This window comes from Colobus angolensis, unplaced genomic scaffold (genome assembly GCF_000951035.1).
Source record: "Colobus angolensis palliatus isolate OR3802 unplaced genomic scaffold, Cang.pa_1.0 Scaffold87, whole genome shotgun sequence".
Lineage (NCBI taxonomy): Eukaryota > Metazoa > Chordata > Mammalia > Primates > Cercopithecidae > Colobus > Colobus angolensis.
The window spans coordinates 5,192,887-5,212,200 of NW_012122598.1; the positions used below are offsets into that span (position 1 = coordinate 5,192,887).

General features: G+C 39.6%; 1 pseudogene; it reads right to left on the reverse strand.

The window, feature by feature from the left end:
* Window positions 1-16,107: 16,107 nt before the first annotated feature.
* Window positions 16,108-17,545, reverse strand: LOC105503652 (annotated as a pseudogene).
* Between the last annotated feature and the right edge of the window lie 1,769 nt (window positions 17,546-19,314).

Genomic DNA, 19,314 nt, shown 5'->3' on the forward strand with positions numbered 1-19,314 from the left:
GTTAAAGAAACTTGACCAAAAGACAGTACAAAAAACACTGGCACTTGAATGTTGCATGTCACCATATGAGAAATAATGTATTTCAGGGTAGTGTGAGCTTCTAATGTTAAGTCTTATTAAACTTGGGTCAAATTAAGCAGATCCAGCATTGGCAATATAGCTATAATTTTCTGACAAAATTTAAGACAAAATTGTCAACTTGAAATTAAAATATGCCAAGGTTTTGATATACTTGTCATAAGACATTAATGAAACACTTCTAAACACTGATATGAAGTGTCCACATCCACAAAGGTTCTCTGAGTTTTGTTTAGTTTTATGTTTTGTTTGGTTTGGTTTTCAGTGATAATCTGGCATATTTGCAATCCTCAAATGTGGTTATTTTTGTGTATTGCCATCATGAGTGACTTTTACATTCAGTTTTATCAGCCAGCAATATTTTCAGTAAATAAAGAATGGAATTGCTGAATGTAATCATTGAACCTCTAGTCACTGTAAGTTTAGTAATTGCTTACTGTATTAGTTTTAGATGCTAGCAGTGCATGTGCTATGTTTATTCTGATTTTACTAAAATAATAAGTTGAACAACAACAACAAAAGGAACAAACTAGGCTCTCTCTGAGGTTGTTTAGAATAAATGGGAGATTCGTTTGACTTACATAAAGGAAAGAAGGGAAGAGGATTAAAGGGGAAAATAGTGTTCCACCAAAGCAGAAGTACTTTAGAAAGGAAAGCAAAGAAAAAATCACTATTCTGAGGATTAAAAGGCGAGGAAACCAGCCCGTTGGAGGCACAAATATTCCTGTTCCAAGATGGCTGTCTAAATGCAGCCAGGAAGAACATCTCCCACTTACAGGCCGGGACATTGGGAAGACTGGTGCACTCCTAGCAGATCTTCAGAGGGAAAGCATTGAGAGTAGATGAAGGGAAAACAAAGAGGAAGACAAAAAGGGGAGGAAGCTGAATGCAGCCTGGAGGAACATCTCCCACTGACAGGCCAGCATATTGGGAAGACTGGTGCACTCCTAGCAGATCTTCAGAGGGAAAGCATTGAGAGTGCATGAAGGGAAGACAAAGAGGAAGACAAAACAGGGAGGAAGCTGGGAACCCTGCACCAAGCTACGGTGCACCAGGATTAATTCCTGGCCCCAAACAACTCCTGCAGAGGGGATGAGTTGAACAGGCAAGGAGTAACCTGCTCTCACCACAGCCCTCTGGAATCCCAGCAGGAGGACACTTCTTGACCACCACAGAAACTTGGGCTGGCAGGGAAGGCTGCTTAGGGAAGTGGTAGAGGCAGAACTCCAGCCAGTATGGAGCCTAGAGGATTCGATGTGAGAGTCTCTGTAGTGGAGCATGGTCAGGGACACCCATCCACCTAGGCTTGACTTGCTCCCATAGATTTTAGCCCTAGGGGAACTGCTGGGCCTGAACTCTGAAGGGCAGTCTTGCCCATGAGATGGGGCTAGTCCGACCAGAGCACTCCTTGGTCTGCTGGCCTCTCCTAGGGCCCCAGCCTAGCCACACCTGCTTGCAGTGCAGCCCCCAGATACCTCCTGGGGTGCCACATCATAGCTCCAGCACTGGCAGACCACACCTGACAGCAGAGTGCTCCAGCAGAGCAGCCCCAGTGGACACACCAGCTGACCTGTACCATCCCTCAATGGCAGAGTCTCCCACATACCACTTTGCCTCCAGATATTTGCCCATCCCCACCACCCAATCACTTTGCCGGCACATGTGTGCATGAGCTGACCTAGTCTTTCCTTTCCTTCCCCACCAGTGCATGTGTGTGCATGCACCTTGCCATGCCACTGCTGTTGGTGTGAGTGCACTTCACCCACTCCCACCCCTGCACCGCCACTGTCATGGGAGCATTGGTGGGCATGGAGCCCATCAGCCCCACCCCCACCAGTGCCCTGCCCCTGCACTGAGGCTGCCGAGACAAAACTAGGCACAGAAAACAGCTAACCCACCTCCAGCCCTGAGCAGCCACCAGTGCCAGCGTGAATGCACACAGAAGGTGCACACAGTCCTGCAACTACCAGCACCTCACCCCCGTGTTAACACCACCACTGTCACGAATACTTGCACAGTCCCCAGCAGGGGCCCCTGCCCATGAGCCATACTGCCGCCACTGTGGCTGCAAAAGCCCACATGGAGGCCAGCACCCCTGTGCCTGCTACCACCTTGCCACTGCCAACAAGCAAGAAACCTGCTGTGTTGCTACTGCCACTGCTGCCAGCATATGCAAACAAGGACGATCCCACTGCCACCACCCTGCAAAATGCTTTGACTGGTACCAACCATTGGAGTGTTGTGACCAGCATCTGGGAACACCTCAGCCCCTCCAGCAGAGAAGGTTCCTTACCTCAAGGAGCCAGAGATCAAATCTGGAGCCTGCTACCACTCCCCCAGTGACAGAGCGTAACAGTCCAGGAGTCCCAAGTTTTCCTTGGCACCCTAAAATCTTCAAGTAATGAAGCCAGTCAACTGAACACACTGTGTACTACAATCAAATCCCCAAGGTGATCAAACAGGATAAAAGAATAAAATCCACAAGACAGCAACCTTAAAGACTGAAGAAACATCAGTCCACAAAGTTGAGAAAGAACCAGCACAAGAACTCTGAAGATTCAAAAAGCCAAAGTGCCAAAGTGCCTTATTTCCTCCAAATGACTATACTAGTTCTGCAACAAAGGGTTCTTAACCAGGTTGAGATGGCTGAAATGACAAAAATAGAATTCAGAATATAGATAGGAATTGAGATCATCAAGATTTAGAAGAACATTGAAACACAATCCAAAGAAGCTAAGAATCACAATAAAATAATACAGGAGCTGATAGACAAAATAGCCAGTATAGAAAAGAACATAATCCAACCTGATATTGCTGAAAAACATACTACAGGAATTTCATAATGCAATTGCAAGTATTAACAGTAGAATAGGCTAATCAGTGGAAAAAATCTCAGTGCTTAAGACTGGCTTTCTGAAACAAGACAGACAATAATAATAATAATAATAATAAGGAATGAACAAAATATTTGAGAAATACGGGATTATGTAAAAAGACCAAATCTACAACTCATTTGTGTCCCTGAAAGAGATAGGGAGAATGGAACCAACCTGGAAAACATTATTTTAGCATATGATCCATGAAAATTTCCCCAACCTAACTAGATATTCCAACTTCCAAATTCAAGAAACGCAGAGAACCCTCACAAAATACTTCACCAGATCATCCACAAGACACATAATTATCAGATTCTACAAGGTTGAAATGAAAAAAAAAAAACAGGTTAAAGGCACCTAGAAAGAAAGGACAGGTCATCTACAAAGGGAAGTCCATCAGACTAACAGTGGACCTCTGAGCTGAAATCCTAAAAGCCAGAAGAGATTGTGGGCCTATATTCGACATTCTTAAAAACAAGAAATTCCAACCAAGAACTGCATATCCAGCTAAGTTAAGCTTCAAAAACGAAGGAGAAATAAGATCCTTTTCAGACAAGCAAATGCTAAAGAAATTTGTTACTACCAGACCTACCTTACAAGAACTACTAAAAGAAGTACTAAATATGGAAAGGAAAGACCATTACCAGCCACTACACAAAAACACTTAAGTACACAGACCAGTGACATGATAAAGCAATCACACAAATAAGTCTGCAAAATAAGAGCTAACAACATGATGACAGGATCAAATCCACACATACCAATGCTAACCTTGAATGTAAATGAGCTAAACGCCCCAAATGAAAGGCACAGAGTAGCAACTTGGATAAAGAAGCAAGACCCGAAACTATGTTATCTTCAAGAGACACAACTCACATGCAATGACACCCACAGGCTCAAAATAAAGGGAAAAAGAGAAATCTACCAAGCAAATGGAGAACAGAAAAAAAAAAAGCAGAGGTTGCACTCCTGATTTCAGACAAACTTTAAACCAACAAGGATTAATAAAGACAAAGATCTAACTATCCAAAATATGTATGCACCCAACAAAGGAGCACCCAGATTCATAAAGCAAGTTCTTAGAGACCTTCAAATAAATGTAGACTCCCACACAATAATGGTTGGATACACCAACACTCTAGTGACAGTACTAGACAGTATACATCAAGGCAGAAAATTAACAAAGATATGCAGGACCTGAACTCAACACTAGACCAAATGGACCTGACAGACGTCTACAGAACTGTCCACCCCAAAACAACAGGATATACATTCTTCTCATGCCACATAGCACATACTCTAAAATTGACCACACACTCAAACATAAAACAATCAGCAAATGTAAAATAACTAAAATCATTTTGACCACTCTCTTGGACCACAGCATAATAAAAGTAGAAATCAAGACTAAGAAAATTGCCCAAAACCATACAATTATATAGAAATTAAACAATCTGCTTCTGAATGACTTTTGGGTAAATAATAAAATTAAGGCAGAAATAAAGTTCTTTGAAACTAATGAGAATAAAAATACAACATAGTGGAATCTCTGGGTCACAGCTAAGGCAGTGTTAAGAGGAAAATCTATAGCACTAACACTCACATCATAAAGTTAGAAAATCTTAAATTGACAACCTAACATCCCAAGAAGAAAAGCTAGAGAAGCAAGAACAAACTGAACCCAACGGTAGTGGAAAACAAGAAATAACCAAAGTCAGAGCTGAATTGAAGATTGAGACACAAAAAACCATTAAAAATTTTAACAAAGCTGGGAATTTGTTATTTGAAAAAAAAAACAAACAACAAAACAGTAATATAGATACACTGCTAGCTAGACTAATAAAGAAGAGAGAAGATGCAAATAGACAGAATTAGAAATGAAAAAGAGGATGTTACCACTGATCAGGATTGAATCAGTAATAAATAGCCTACAAACCAGAAAAAATGCCCAGGAGCAGGTGGACTCATAACAAATTCTACCAGACGTAAAAAGATGAGCAGATACAATTCCTACTGACACCATTCCAAAAACTTGAGGAGAAGGGACTTTTCCCCAACTCATTCTTTGAGACCAGCATCATCCTGATACCAAAAGCTGGCAAAGACACAACAGAAAAGACAACTTCAGGCCAATACCCTTAATGAACATTGATGCAAACATCCAACAAAATACTGGCAAATCAAATCCAGCAGCACACCAAAAAACTAATCTACCATGATCAAGTATGCTTTATCCCTGGGGTGCAGTTGCTTCAACATATACTCATCAATAAATATGATTCATCACAGAAACAGAACATAAAAAACAAAAACCACATGATTATCTCAGTAGATGTGCAAAATGCTTTTAACAAAATTCAACATCCTTCATGTTAAAAACTCTCAATAAACTACATATTGAAGGAACATACCTCAAAATAACAAGAGTCATTTATGACAAACCCATAGCCAACATCATACTAAATGGGCAAAAGCTGGACGCATTCCCCCTTGAAAACCAGAACAAGACAAGGATGCCCTCTCTCACCACTCCTAGTCAACGTAATATTGGAAGTCCTAGCAACAGCAATTAGGCAAGAGAAAAAAATGAAAGGCATCCAAATAGGAAGACGGCAAGTCAAACTATCCCTGTTTGCAGATGAAATGATTCTACATATAGAAAACCTCATAGTCTCAGCCCAAAAGCTCCTTAACCTGACAAACAACTTCAACAAGTTTCAGGATACAAAATCAATGTACAAAAATGACTAGCATTCCTATACACCAACAAGAGCCAAGTGGAGAGCCAAATTAAGAATGCTATGCCATTCATAACTGCCACAAAAAGAGTAAAATACCTAGGAATACAGCTAACCAGGGAGGTGAAAGATCTCTACAATGAGAATTACAAACACTACTGAAAGAAATCAGAGATGACACAAATAAAAAGAAACACATTTCATGCTCATGGATAGGAATCATCAATATTGTTAAAATGACCACACTACCCAAAGCAATTTGTACATTCCATGCCATTTCTATAAATCTGCCACTGACATTCTTCACAAAACTAGAGAAAACTATTTTAAAGTTCATACAGAACCAAAAAAGAGCACGAACAACCAAGGCAATCCTAAGCAAAAAGAACAAAAGTGGAGGCAACACATTAGCTGACTTCAAACCATACAATAGGGCCACAGTAACAAAAACAACATAGTACTGGTACAAAAAACAGACACATAGACACATAGACCAATGAAACAGGATAGACAGTCCAGAAATAACGCTGCACACCCACAACCATCTGATCTTTGACAAAGCTGACAAAAACAATCAATGGGGACAGGACTCCTCATTCAATAAATGGTGCTGGGATAACTGGCTAGCCAGATGCAGAAGACTGAAGCTGGTTCCCTTCCTTACATCATATACAAAAATCAACTCAAGATGGATTAATAAATGTAAAACTCAATACTATAAAAACCCTCAAAAACAACCTAGGCAATACCAATCTGAACATAGCAACTGGCAAAGATTTCATGATAAAGACACCCAAAGTAATTGCAACAAAAGCAAAAATTGGTAAATGGAATCTAATTAAACTAAAGAGCTTCCTCACAGTAAAAGAAACTATCAACAGAGTAAGCAGACAGCCTACACAATGGGAGAAAATATTTGCAAACTATGCATCTGACAAATGTCTAATATCTAGCATCTATAAATAACTTAAACATATTTATAAGAAGAAAACAGGCAACCCCATTAAAAAGTGCACAAAGGGGCTGACTCCATTTTCGGACTCAGCCCACCTACACCCAGGTGAAATAAACAGCCTTGTTGCTCACACACACACACACACACACAACCACACAAAGTGCACAAAGGATATGAACAGACCCCTTTCAAAAGACATACATGCAGCCAACAAGCATAAGAAAAAGCTCAGTATCACTGATTATAAGCAAAATGAAAATCAAAACCACAATGAGATATTATCTCACACCAGTCAGAATGGCTATTACTAAAAAGTCAAAAAATAACAGATGCTGGTGAGGTTGTAGAGAAAAGGAAACACTTATACAATGTTGGCAGGAGTGCAAGTTTGTTCAACCATTGTGGAAAGCAGTGTGGCAATTCCTTAAAGAACTAAAAACAGGACTACCATTCAACCCAGCAATCTCATTTCTGGGTATATACCACCCAAAATATAAATCATTGTATCATAAGGACACATGTATGTGTATGTTCAATGCAGCAATATTTACAATAGCAAAGACATGGAATCAACCTAAATGCCCATCAATGGTAGACCAGATAAAGAAAATGTGGTACATATACACCATGGAATACTATGCTGCCATAAAAAAGAATGAGATCATGTCCTTGGCAATTAATGATAATTGGGGCTGAATGCCATCATCCTTAGCAAACTAATGCAGGAACAGAAAACTGAATACCACATGTTCTCACATATGAGTGGGAGCTAAATGATGAACATACATGGACACAAAGGGAAAAAAACAGACACAGGCGTCTCCTTGAGGGTGGAGGTTGGAAGGAGGGAGAGGATCAGAAAAATATGACTATTGGGTACTAGGCTTAGTACCTGGGTGAAAAAATAATCTGTACAACAAACTCCCGTGACATGAGTTTACCTATATGAGAAACCTGCACATGTACCTCTGAATCTAAAATAAAAGTTAAAGAAAAATAAAACAAATCAATGAGATATCATCTCACATCCATTGCAATGGCTATTACTAAAAAGTCAAAAAATAATAGATGGTGGTGAGACTGTGGAGCAAAAGGAACTCTTACACACTGTTGGTGAGAATGTAGTTCAGCCACTGTGGAAAGCAATTTGGAGATTTCTCAAAGGACTTAAAACAGAATTACCAATTCAACATAGCAATAACATTGGTGGGTATACACCCAAAGGAAAATAAATCATTCCACCAAAAGACGTATGCACTTGTATGTTTATAGCAGTAGTATTCACAATAGCAAAGACACGGAATTAGCTTAAATGCCCATTAATGGTGGATTAGGTAAAGAAAATGTGGCACATATATACCATGGAAAATATGTACCATAAAAAAGAATGAAATCATGTCCTCTGCAGCAGCATGGATGCAGCTGGAGGTCATTATCCAAAGTGAACTAACACAGGAACAGAAAACCAAATACTCCATCTTCACATTTATCAGTGGGAGCTAAAGATTTGGGACACATGGACACAGATGGGAACAATAAACACTGGGGACTCCATAAGGGGGGAGCAGGGAGGAGTGGAAGAATTGAAAAACTACCTATTGGGTACTATGCTCACTACTTGGGTGATAAGATCAATTATAACCCCAAACCTCAGTATCACTCAGTATCACACAATATACCAGTGTAACAAACCTACATATGTACCCCTGAATCTAAAATAGAAGTTGAAATGTATAAAATAATTTAAATAAGTAAATTAAAATATTGCTGTTTCAAAAATTAAAACTAAAGTAAAATGCAAGTTTAAATGGATTTCAACACAAAGTGTAAACACATGTTTACAATAAATTTGATCTTATGAAAACATTTCTTTTTTTTTTTTTTTTTTTTTTTTTGAGACGGAGTCTCGCTCTTTCGCCAGGCTGGGGTGTAGTGGCACAATCTCAACTCAGTGCAATCTTCACCTCCTGGGTCAAGTAATTCTCCTGCCTCAGCCTCCCGAGTAGCTGGGACTACAGGCGCCCGCCACCTCGCCTGGCTAGTTTTTTTGTATTTTTTAGTAGAGACGGGGTTTCACCGGGTTAGCCAGGATGGTCTCGATCTCCTGACCTCGTGATCCGCCCGTCTCGGCCTCCCAAAGTGCTGGGATTACAGGCTTGAGCCACCGCGCCCGGCCTATGAAAACATTTCTAACACCACATGTTAAAATTTTTGCTGTTGAAACTTTCTGACATAAAATTAAAATAAACTATTATTGATTGAAAAAATATAGTAGAGAATATCTCATGTAAAATAATTTTAAATAAGATTACCTATAAGTATATTTAATGAGAAATCTGCAAAAAGTATGAGGAAAAATTTAAAACACAACTGGAATCCTAATAAAAATGCCAAGAATTTGCAGTATCATTAAAATTGACCTTTAAGTTCATATATGAAAACAAACAAGAAAGAACACAAAAAACTGAGACAAAAAAAATAATTTTTTTCCTAGTGCTAAAGTTGCTTTTATTAACCCATTAAGCAGATACAACAAAACTTTCATTAAATTGAAACCCAACCAAATTGAACCCTTTTTTTTTTTTTTTTTGCTGCATTCTACTTTCAAGAAAAAAAAAAAAAAGACTCAAAGGCAAGAAAACAAGATGCTGTCAGGAACTTATCCTAAAATCAACTTTCAATGCGATATTTAGGGTCCATTAAATATGTAAACATAAAATAATTTATACTGAGATGAGTTGAAGAAAAAATAAAATAATAAAATAAACTGAGACAATATGACTAGGGAACATCATCATCAACAATAAAACATACATAGAAGCCTCTATAATTAAAAGAGTGACATACTGGTAGATGGAAGAGCAAATAGATAAGTATAACGGAATAGAAAGTCCAAAAACAGGTCTAAGTAGATGTGAATATTTAGTAGATAATAACAGTGGCAAATCAAATCACTAAAGAAAATCAAATCACTAGAAAAAAATGGATTTGAGACAACTGCATAGAAACTTGGAAAAAGAAAAAATAGTTCTATATCTTACAATACAAACAACATTTTATGCCAAATGATTTAGAGGTCTAACTGAAAAAAAATGACAACATACTAAAAGAAAACTTAGGTCATATCTTCTTTAAGTTTCATGTACACAAAGACATTCCAAATATTTCATATTGAATGAAAGTTTGGAGGTCATAGCAGAAAATATTGATAAAATTGCAAATAAAACAGAAACTGTTTGTATGAAAATGAAGATAAGTCAAAGGAAAACATGGGGAAAACATATTTGCAACATATCCCAAACACAAAGGGCTAATATATGTTATATATATACTTATGTATATATATGTGTGAATATACATATATAAGTATACACGTGTGACTATAAATATATACACACACATACACTTACATATGTACATACATACATACACACACACAAACACACACAATTGAGGGGCAAAGTACCAAATACCTGAGAGAAAAATAGGGGAAAGTTTATAGATAATTCACATAAATATGTAAACATTAACCTACAACATACAAAAAACATTCAAACTTTCTTCATTCCTCACCTATCAAGCTGGAAAATTTTAAAAATACAAAAAGACATTCTGTTGGTGAGACCAGGGGAAAAAGCCACTCTTATCCTTTGCTAGCAGGAATGCAAATTGTCAAAATTTTTCTAGAGATAAATTTAATAATACCTAATGAAGCTACATATGCCCTTACATTTTAATCTAAAAATTTCATTTTAGAAATCTATCCAGAAATTAAATTTCCAACAATGTAAAAATGCAAATGATCAAGGTTATTCATTGTGGAATAGTTTCAGTTGCAAAGCATTAGAAACAACCTAAATGCACACACATGGGAAAGTGATCAGACACAGACTATACATACATACAGTGGAGTACTATGTGGTCATAAAAGAGAATGGGTAATTTCCAGTTTCTGTTTGGCATGTAAGGAGTTTGGAGGTTGTCACTTCACCTTAACAACAAGTTATAGGCTGATCAAACTGAAAAGCAAATAACTCTTTTTAACTGTCAGAAAAGTGAAATCAAAGGGAAAATTACTGTCCCCCAAATCAGAGAGGCAGATAGATGAATACAGAGAATCATAATTTACTGGAGCAAAAACCTCAAAGCAGAACCTCAACATGAACCAGTACCAGGGTAGAAAAACCTGAACTGTAATTGACAAATTACTGGAGGCTTCGAGTGGCCAAGGCTGGGAGTAAAAACTCTGGGGATATGTCTAATAATGGGGAAACACACTTATGACTTGACCTCACAGATTCTCACAGTGAATATTGGGGAAAAAATTGTCCCATGCTTCTGAAAAGGAGAGGAAAAAAGAAACCATTTTTTAATATGCCAGAGTACTTTGTTTTTCATAATAAGGCCTGCCCTAAAGAGAAACTATCTTACCAGAGCCTAAACTATTAGCATTTTATCAGAGTCTAACTGACCTGGGAGAAGAAAATACCCAAATCTAGCCCCCTGGAGGCTTCCACAGAAGGAAAGAAAAAAAATCAAACTCAGTATTACTCTAGCCATCCCATTCCAGGGACAAGGGATTGAGAAGCATTGGTGAGGTTCACATTTTAGAAGCACAGGCTAAGACCTAATTTATAGAACCATGGACCACTTCCCTTCCCCCCACACTTTACCATCAAACCACTGAAAAAACACTTACCAGGGTTCTTTTTGTCCAGTACCTTCTGTCTAGCTGTTAAAAAAAGTTACAAGGTATAATAAAAGTCAAAATACACAATTTAAACAGACAGAGCAAGCATCAAAACCACACTCAGATATGGTAGTGATGTTGGAATTGTATGATCAGAAATTTAAAACAATTATTATTAATAAGCTGTACACCAACAATCTCCAAGCTGAGAGCCAAATCAAGAAAACAATCCCATTCACAACAGCCACAAAAGAATAAAATAGTTAGGAATACAGCTAACCAGGGAGGTTAAAGATCTCCACAAGGAGAACTATAAAATACTGCTGAAGCAAATCAGAGATGACACAAAGAAATGGTAATACATTCCATGCTTGACATGAAATGGTAAAACATACCATGTTTGACACCCATCAGAAGGGCTATTAAAAAAAAAACAACAGATGCTTGTGAGGTTGCAGAGAAATGGGGATGCTTATACACTGCTGTTGGGAATGTAAATTAGTTCAGTTATTGTAGAAAGCAGTCTGGAGATTTATCAAATACCTTAAAATAGAACTATCATTTGGCCCAGCAATTCAATTATTGGGCAAATACACAAAGGAATATAAGCTGTTCTACCATAAAGACACATGAATGTGTATGTTCATCATTGCACTATTCACAATCACAAAGACATGAATTCAACCTAAATGCCTAGCAATGCTGACAGGATAAAAATAATGTGGTACATATACACCATGGCATACCACACAGCCATAAAAAAGAACAAGAGCATGCCCTTCGCAGCAACATGAATGGAACTGGAGTTCATTATCCTAAGCAAACTTATGTAGGAGCAAAAAACCAAATAGCACATGTTCTCTATGACAAGTGGGAGCTAAACATTGAGTACATGTGAATACAAAGAAGAGAACAACAGACACCAGCACCTACTTGACAGTGGAGGGTGGGAGGAAGCTGTGGATCAAAAACTGCCTATCAGGTACTATGCTTATTACTTGGGTAATGAAACGATGTGTACACCCAACCTCCATGACATGCAATTTACCTATATAACAATCCTGCACATGTATCCCTGTACCTAAAATACAATTTTTTTAGAAAAGCCTTTGAGAAATATAGGATTATGCAGGGTGATCTAACCTTCAATTCATTAGCATTCCTGAGATAACAGAAGATAAAGTAAACAACTTGGAAAACACATTTGAGAATATAACCCAGGAAAATTTCCCCAATCTTACTAGAGAGGTCCACATGCAGATAAAAGAAATACAGAGAACTCCTGTGAGATACTATACAAGATGACTATCCCCAAGGCACAGAGTCATCAGTTTCCAAGGTCAGCACAAAATAAAAAATCTTAAGAGTCATATTACCCATAAAGGGAATCCCATCAGACTAACAGTAGACTTCTCAGCAGAAACCATACAAGCCAGAATAGATTAGGGGTCTATTTTCAACATTTTTGAAGAAAAGAAATTCCAGTCAAGAATTTCACACCCTGCTAAACTAAGCTTCATAAACAAAGGAGAAATAAAATCTTTGCCAGACGAGCAATCACTAAGAGAATTCATCACCACCAGACTGGCCCTACAAGAGATGCTTAAGGGAATTCTAAGCATGTTAATGAAAGAATAATACTTGTTACCACAAAAGCACACATAAGTACATAACCCACAGACCCTATAAAGCAACTACACAATCAAGACCAAAAAGCAACTAGCTAAGAATACCACAACAGGAAAAAAACCTTACATATCAATATGAAGCTTGAGTGTAAATGACCTAAATCCTCCACTTAAAAGTCATGGAGTGGCAAATTAGATAAGAAAACAAGACTGAACCTTCTGCTGTGTTCAAGAGACATATGTCACATGTAATGACACCTACTGGCACGGTTTAAAGGGATAGAGAAAGATCTATCATGCAATTAGAAATCAAAAAACAGCAGGGGTCATTATTTTTGTATTACATAAAACAGACTTGAAACCAACAACAGTAAAAAAGGACAAAGAACAGCATTACATAATGATAAAGTGTGTGATTCAAGATTTAATTGCCAAGACCAGCTCAGTCGGGGAGACCCTAACCCAGCAGGGCTAGAGGAATTAAAGACACACACACAGAAATATAGAAGTGTGGAGTGGGAAATCAGGGGTCTCACAGCCTTCAGAGCTGAGAGCCTCGAACAGACATTTACCCACGTATTTATTAACAGTAAGCCAGTGATAAGCATTTTTTCTATAGATTATAGATTAACTAAAAGTATTTCTTATGGGAAACAAAGGGATGGGCCAAAATAAAGGGATGGGTCTGGCTAGTTATCTGCAGCAGTAGCATGACCTTAAGGCACAGATCACTCATGCTATTGTTTGTGGTTTAAGAACGCCTTTAAGCAGTTTTTCGCCCTGGGTGGGCGAGGTGTTCCTTGCCCACATTCCGGTAAAATCACAACCTTCCAGCGTGAGCATAATGGCCATCTCGAACATGTCACAGTGCTGCAGAGATTTTGTTTATGGCCAGTTTTGGGGCCAGTTTATTGCCAGATTTGGGGGAGCCTGTTCCCAACATAACTATCCTAAATATATATGCAGCCAACATTGGAGCACCCAGATTTATAAAACAATCACTACTAATCTTAGGAAAAGACTTAGACAGCCACACAGTAACAATAGGGGCCTTCCATACCCCACTGAAAGTATTAGAGAGATCATCAAGACAGAAAACTAACAAATTCTGGACTTAAGTTTGACACTTGACCAGTTGGGCCTAATATACATTTACAGAATATTCCACCCAACAACCAGACCTCATTTCCACATGTAACATACTCTAAGATTGACCACATACGTGTCAAAAGGCAAGTCACAGCAAATTTTAAAAAATCAAAATCATAGCAAGCATCTTCTCACAGTGGAATAAAAATAGAAATCAATACTGACGGGAACTCTCAAAACCATACAGATATATGAAAACTAAATAACTTGCTCCTGAATGAATGTAGGAGAAACAACAAAATTAAGGCAGAAATAAAAAATAACTTTGAAACAAATGAAAATAGAGACACAACACACCAAAACCCCAAGGATGTGGCAAAAGTATAGTGCTTACTGTCTACATCAAGAAGATAGAAATATCTCAAATTAACAACCTAATATAACACCTAAAGGGACTACAAACTCGGAAAAGCACTAAACTCAAAGCTAGCAGAAGAAAAGAAATAACTAAAATCAGAGCAGAACTAAATAAAATGGAGAGCAAAATAAATAAATACAATCAACAAAATAAAAATGTTTTTCTTTGAAAAGGTAGAAAAGATTAATAGGCTGCTAGCTAGACTTCTTTTTAATTGTTTCATTTGGGAAAAGCACTTCCAAAAGGGCAGCTCCAAAATACAAAGACCTCTGCAACAATTATTTGTTTTTTGTAAAGTGAAAGAACGGGGGGATCCAAGGAATCAAAGCAGTAGATGGACAAACCAGGAGCATCCCAAATCATTTTCAGGAAACAGAGCGACAAAACACAAAAGCAAAATTTCCAATCAACAAATTATTCCAACAACTTAACTTTAGCTGGTCTTATGGATTCCCGAGCCCTCCCCTTCAGTGGAAAAGTATGACTAATTATTGGAAACCCATTACCCAATACAATAAACACCTTAGAACAGAGTTTTGAATCATATCTATCTACCTGAAAGCTCAGGGGTGGAATGAGGCAAATACCCACAAAAGCAAACACAAAAACCCAACAACAAAATGCCCCAAATAAGGACGAAGGTTTTTCAGAAAATGCCTGTACTGGAAAGGCTAGATTGTAAAACATTAAATACAACTGTGCATCCAAGACCCAGTTTTTGTTAATATATAGGATAAACAGGTAGTTTTAACCTCTATGGCTAACCCCATTTATCTATGACAACTACCAATATACTGCTTTGTCCTTTAAGATCTATTTGCCACACAAGGCTTAAACCACTAAACCAAGTTTTTCTGCTAAGGCTAAGAATACTGTATCTATGCAGAGATGAGAAGCTTATCACACACCCACACTCACACACACCACGTCAGCCCTTGGGAGTCAACTTCCAACTTTCCATTGATATTATGCCTCTATATCTTTTATATGTATTCTTTCTCAATTTTCCTATCATGCAAAACAATAGAAATCTCAACACATTCGCACCTGGTTCTGGTTACCCAGTAGTATTACTTGTGTGCAATTAAGCAAGAGACCAAAACCACAGAACAAGTGCATGTGGTAGGGATTACAGGGTAGGGAACAGATATAAAAACATAGAAGTGCAGATTTTACCAGAAACCTCAAGAATCTATGTCCCATGTCTGGAGCAAAAGGCTATTGGCCAGCTTAGGTCCCTTCACCCATCCCTCCTATTCTTGGACCCCAAAGCAGGGCCACTTTTACTTTTGAACCTGGGGTCCTCAAAATGAGTGTGTGAAAAGTCTATAAACACAATCTGGTTGAAAAACAGATGATGCAACACATCTACACTAACTGTCTGACAGTTAAATTCTTGTTACAAAAAACTAACTTTAAGCCTTATTTTTGTAACATTTTTCAACAGGGAAAACAACATGCTCCTCAGGGAAAGGTGAGGGGTTGAGAAGACAGACAGGCCCTGGGTAAAAATTCTTATGACACCACGTGGAGTTGACAGGCTTACCTGGGAGAGAACACAGGCACTGCCACACCACCACAGAGGACAGCTGCTGTCTGGGGTTAGCAGACCAGTTCACATGCCACACACGGTTGCTATAGATCCAAGTCATAAGAAATCTTCCAGCTCATCATGAAACAACTCCCACCGATCTTCAGTCTGTCAGTTCGTCGTCCCCACCTGAAGCCAAAAGCATAAGCAACATCTCACCCAGCTCAAAGATGACAACCTCTTCTTCATTGTCAAAGGGGTTGCTGTTCTCTCTTTCCTCAATTAGTTCCCAGAAGTGGTTCCTTTGTTGGGCCCCATATCTGCTTAATGTTTCCACTTTCTGTCTCTGTGGCTCCTCTCTCGTCTTTAGGCAGGCCTGTAAAAACAGTTCCCTCCAAATGGGCAGCTCCCACATCCTTCATCAAAATACCTGCACGCTTTGTTGCTCATTGTCTCTTTGTATTTCTGAAGAGTTTCTGCTTCTCTTCTTTCTCCTCCACCCAGTACTCACTTGGAATGACAAAGTTAGATGTGATCTGGCATTCTAGGCAGGACTTTACGATCTTGCTCTCAAATTGCTTAGCCCTCCTCCATGTGCAAATGCACTTGAGACAGTAGGTGTGGTTGCAGATGGAGAGGATCACAAAGCAGCGCTCGCTGGGGTTGGCTTTCTCATAGACCACCTCCATGCAGATCCCGCACACCATGTCTTTGCTGTGCTGCACAGCAAATCAGAGCTCTATGTCTTTCTCATGTGCCTCAATGCACGATTTTACATGCTGTGATCTCTGGGTAGCATCCACTGGATGCAGGACCTGTGGCCCACACATGTCACATGAATCTCCGTGGAGATACACACAGTTATCCCCATATCAGCACTCTCCCACCACAGCATGGGGGCACAGCTGCTTCTTTGTTTCCAAGGCAATTTGCTTTTCCTCTGATTCTTCCTTGGTCACTGGGCCCTGCAGGGGTGCTTCAGTGCAGGAAGGCCCCGTAAGACCACAGTAGGGTTGCCCAGGAACAAACTCAATAGCATTCACCCAGTCCTCTGAACCTGCTCCTACAGTTGCAAAGTTTGAATTTCTTCACTCATCTTCGCTTGTATTCATTTCACCTATGGATGAGAGACTTGAGGAAGCAGCAAGGGATGACTTTGTAGTTCGCTCTGTAGCAGTTGCTTCTTCCTGTTTCAATGGCTTGCTATGTTCATATCTGCAGTGGTCACCATAAACACACTCCCCTTGCTGAAAATACTTGCACACTACACCATACGGACTGTCAGAGAGGTCATGTGAGTATCCACAGTTACCTCCGTCCTTACAAACCCCATGCATAAAATATCTGCAGGTGACCTGTTTAGTCCAGCTGTGCCACCGCTGCCATGGCTGCCCAGCCATCGCTGCCGTGGCTGCCGTCGCGGCCGCCGCCCCCACAGTCCGCCCCAGGGGATGAGGCGGTAACTGCGGGGACCCGGGTCGGGGAGGCCCCTGCTGCTGCCGCTCCTGCTCCTAATGCTGTGGCTATTGTTCAGGGAGCAGCAGCCTCGCCATTGCTGTTTATCCCACACAGCAAAGCCTCGGAACTTCCGGGATTATATAGTTCCTGTCTGGCTGCTGGGAGAAGACCACGAGGCCAGGCGAGGAGAGGAGAAGGAGTCTGAGGCACTCGCTCGGTCCCCACCAGCTCTGCCCTAGCTAGAATTTTGTTGTTGTTTTTTGTTTGTTTGTTTTTGGTGCGGAGTCTCGCACTGTCGGCCAGTCTGGAGTACAGTGGTGCGATCTCAGCTCACTGCAACCTCCTCCTACAGGGTTCAAGCAATTCTCCCTGCCTCAGCCTCCCAAGTAGCTGGGATTACAGGCGGCTGCCACCACACCCGGCTAATTTTTGTATTTTTTAGGAGACACGGGTTTTGCCATGTTGGCCAGGCTGGTCTTGAACTCCTGACCTCAGGTGATCCACCCGCCTCTGCCTCCCAAAGTGCTGGGATTAAGGTGTGAACCACCGTGCCGGGCCCCACCTAGTTAGATTTTCAAAAAAGAGAGAGAAGGTCTGGCACGGTGGCTCTCACCTGTAATCCCAACACTTTGGGAGGCTGAGGCTGGTGAATCACTTGAGGTCAGGAGTTCGAGACCAGCCTGACCAACATGGCAAAACCCTGTCTCTACTAAAAATACAAAAATTAGCTGGGTGTGGTGGCATGGGCCTGTAATCCTAGCTACTCCGGAGGGTGAGGCAGGATAATGGCTTGAACCCAGGAGGCGGAGGTTGCAGTGAGCCAAGATTGTGCCACTGCAATCCAGCCTGGGCAACAGAGTGAGACTCCGTCTCAAATATAAAATAAAATAAGAGAGAAGATGCAAGTAAGCATAATCAGAAATGACAAAGGTGACATTACAACTAATCCTGCAGAAATACAGAAAAGCCTCAGAGACTACTGTGAATATTTCTATGCACACAAACTAGAAAATCTAAGGGAAATGCCAAAATTCCTAGAAAGACAAAACCTCTCACGATTGAAGCAGGAGGAAATAAAATTCCTGAACAGACCAACAGTTACTTATAAAATTGAATCAGTAATAAAAAACCTACCATCAAAAAAAAAAATCTCTAGACCAGATGCTTTCACAGCTGAATTCTACCACATACAAAGAAGAGCTGGTACTAATCCTACCGAAATTGTTTTAAAAATTTGAGGAGGGATTCCTTCCTAACTCATTCTGTGAAACCAATATCATTCTGATACCAAAATCTGACAAAGACACACACGAAAAGAAAATGATAGAACAATATCCCTGATGAAAAATCAAGAAGAAAGGGAAGCAGAAAGAAAGAAAAGGCATCCAAATAGGAAGAGATGAAGACAAATAATCTCTCTTCACTGATGATACGTACCTATACCTAGAAAACCTTAAATATTCCTCCAAGCCTCCTAGACTTGACAAATAACTTAATTAGGTTTCAGGATACAAAATAAACATACAAATGTTAATACCATTTCTAGACAACAATAACATTCAAGCTGAGAACCAAATCAAAAATGCAAAAATACTCAGAAAATACTTGCAAACTGAATTGAGCAGCACATCAAAGAGATAACCTGCCATAATCAAGTAGGATTTATTCCTGAGATGGAAAGATGGTGCAACATGTGTAGATCAGTAAATATGTTCACCACAAAGAGGATTCAAAACAAAAACTAAATTATCTCAATAGATATAGAAGAAGCATTCAGGCCGGGCGCAGTGGCTCAAGCCTGTAATCCCAGCACTTTGGGAGGCCGAGACGGGCGGATCACGAGGTCAGGAGAT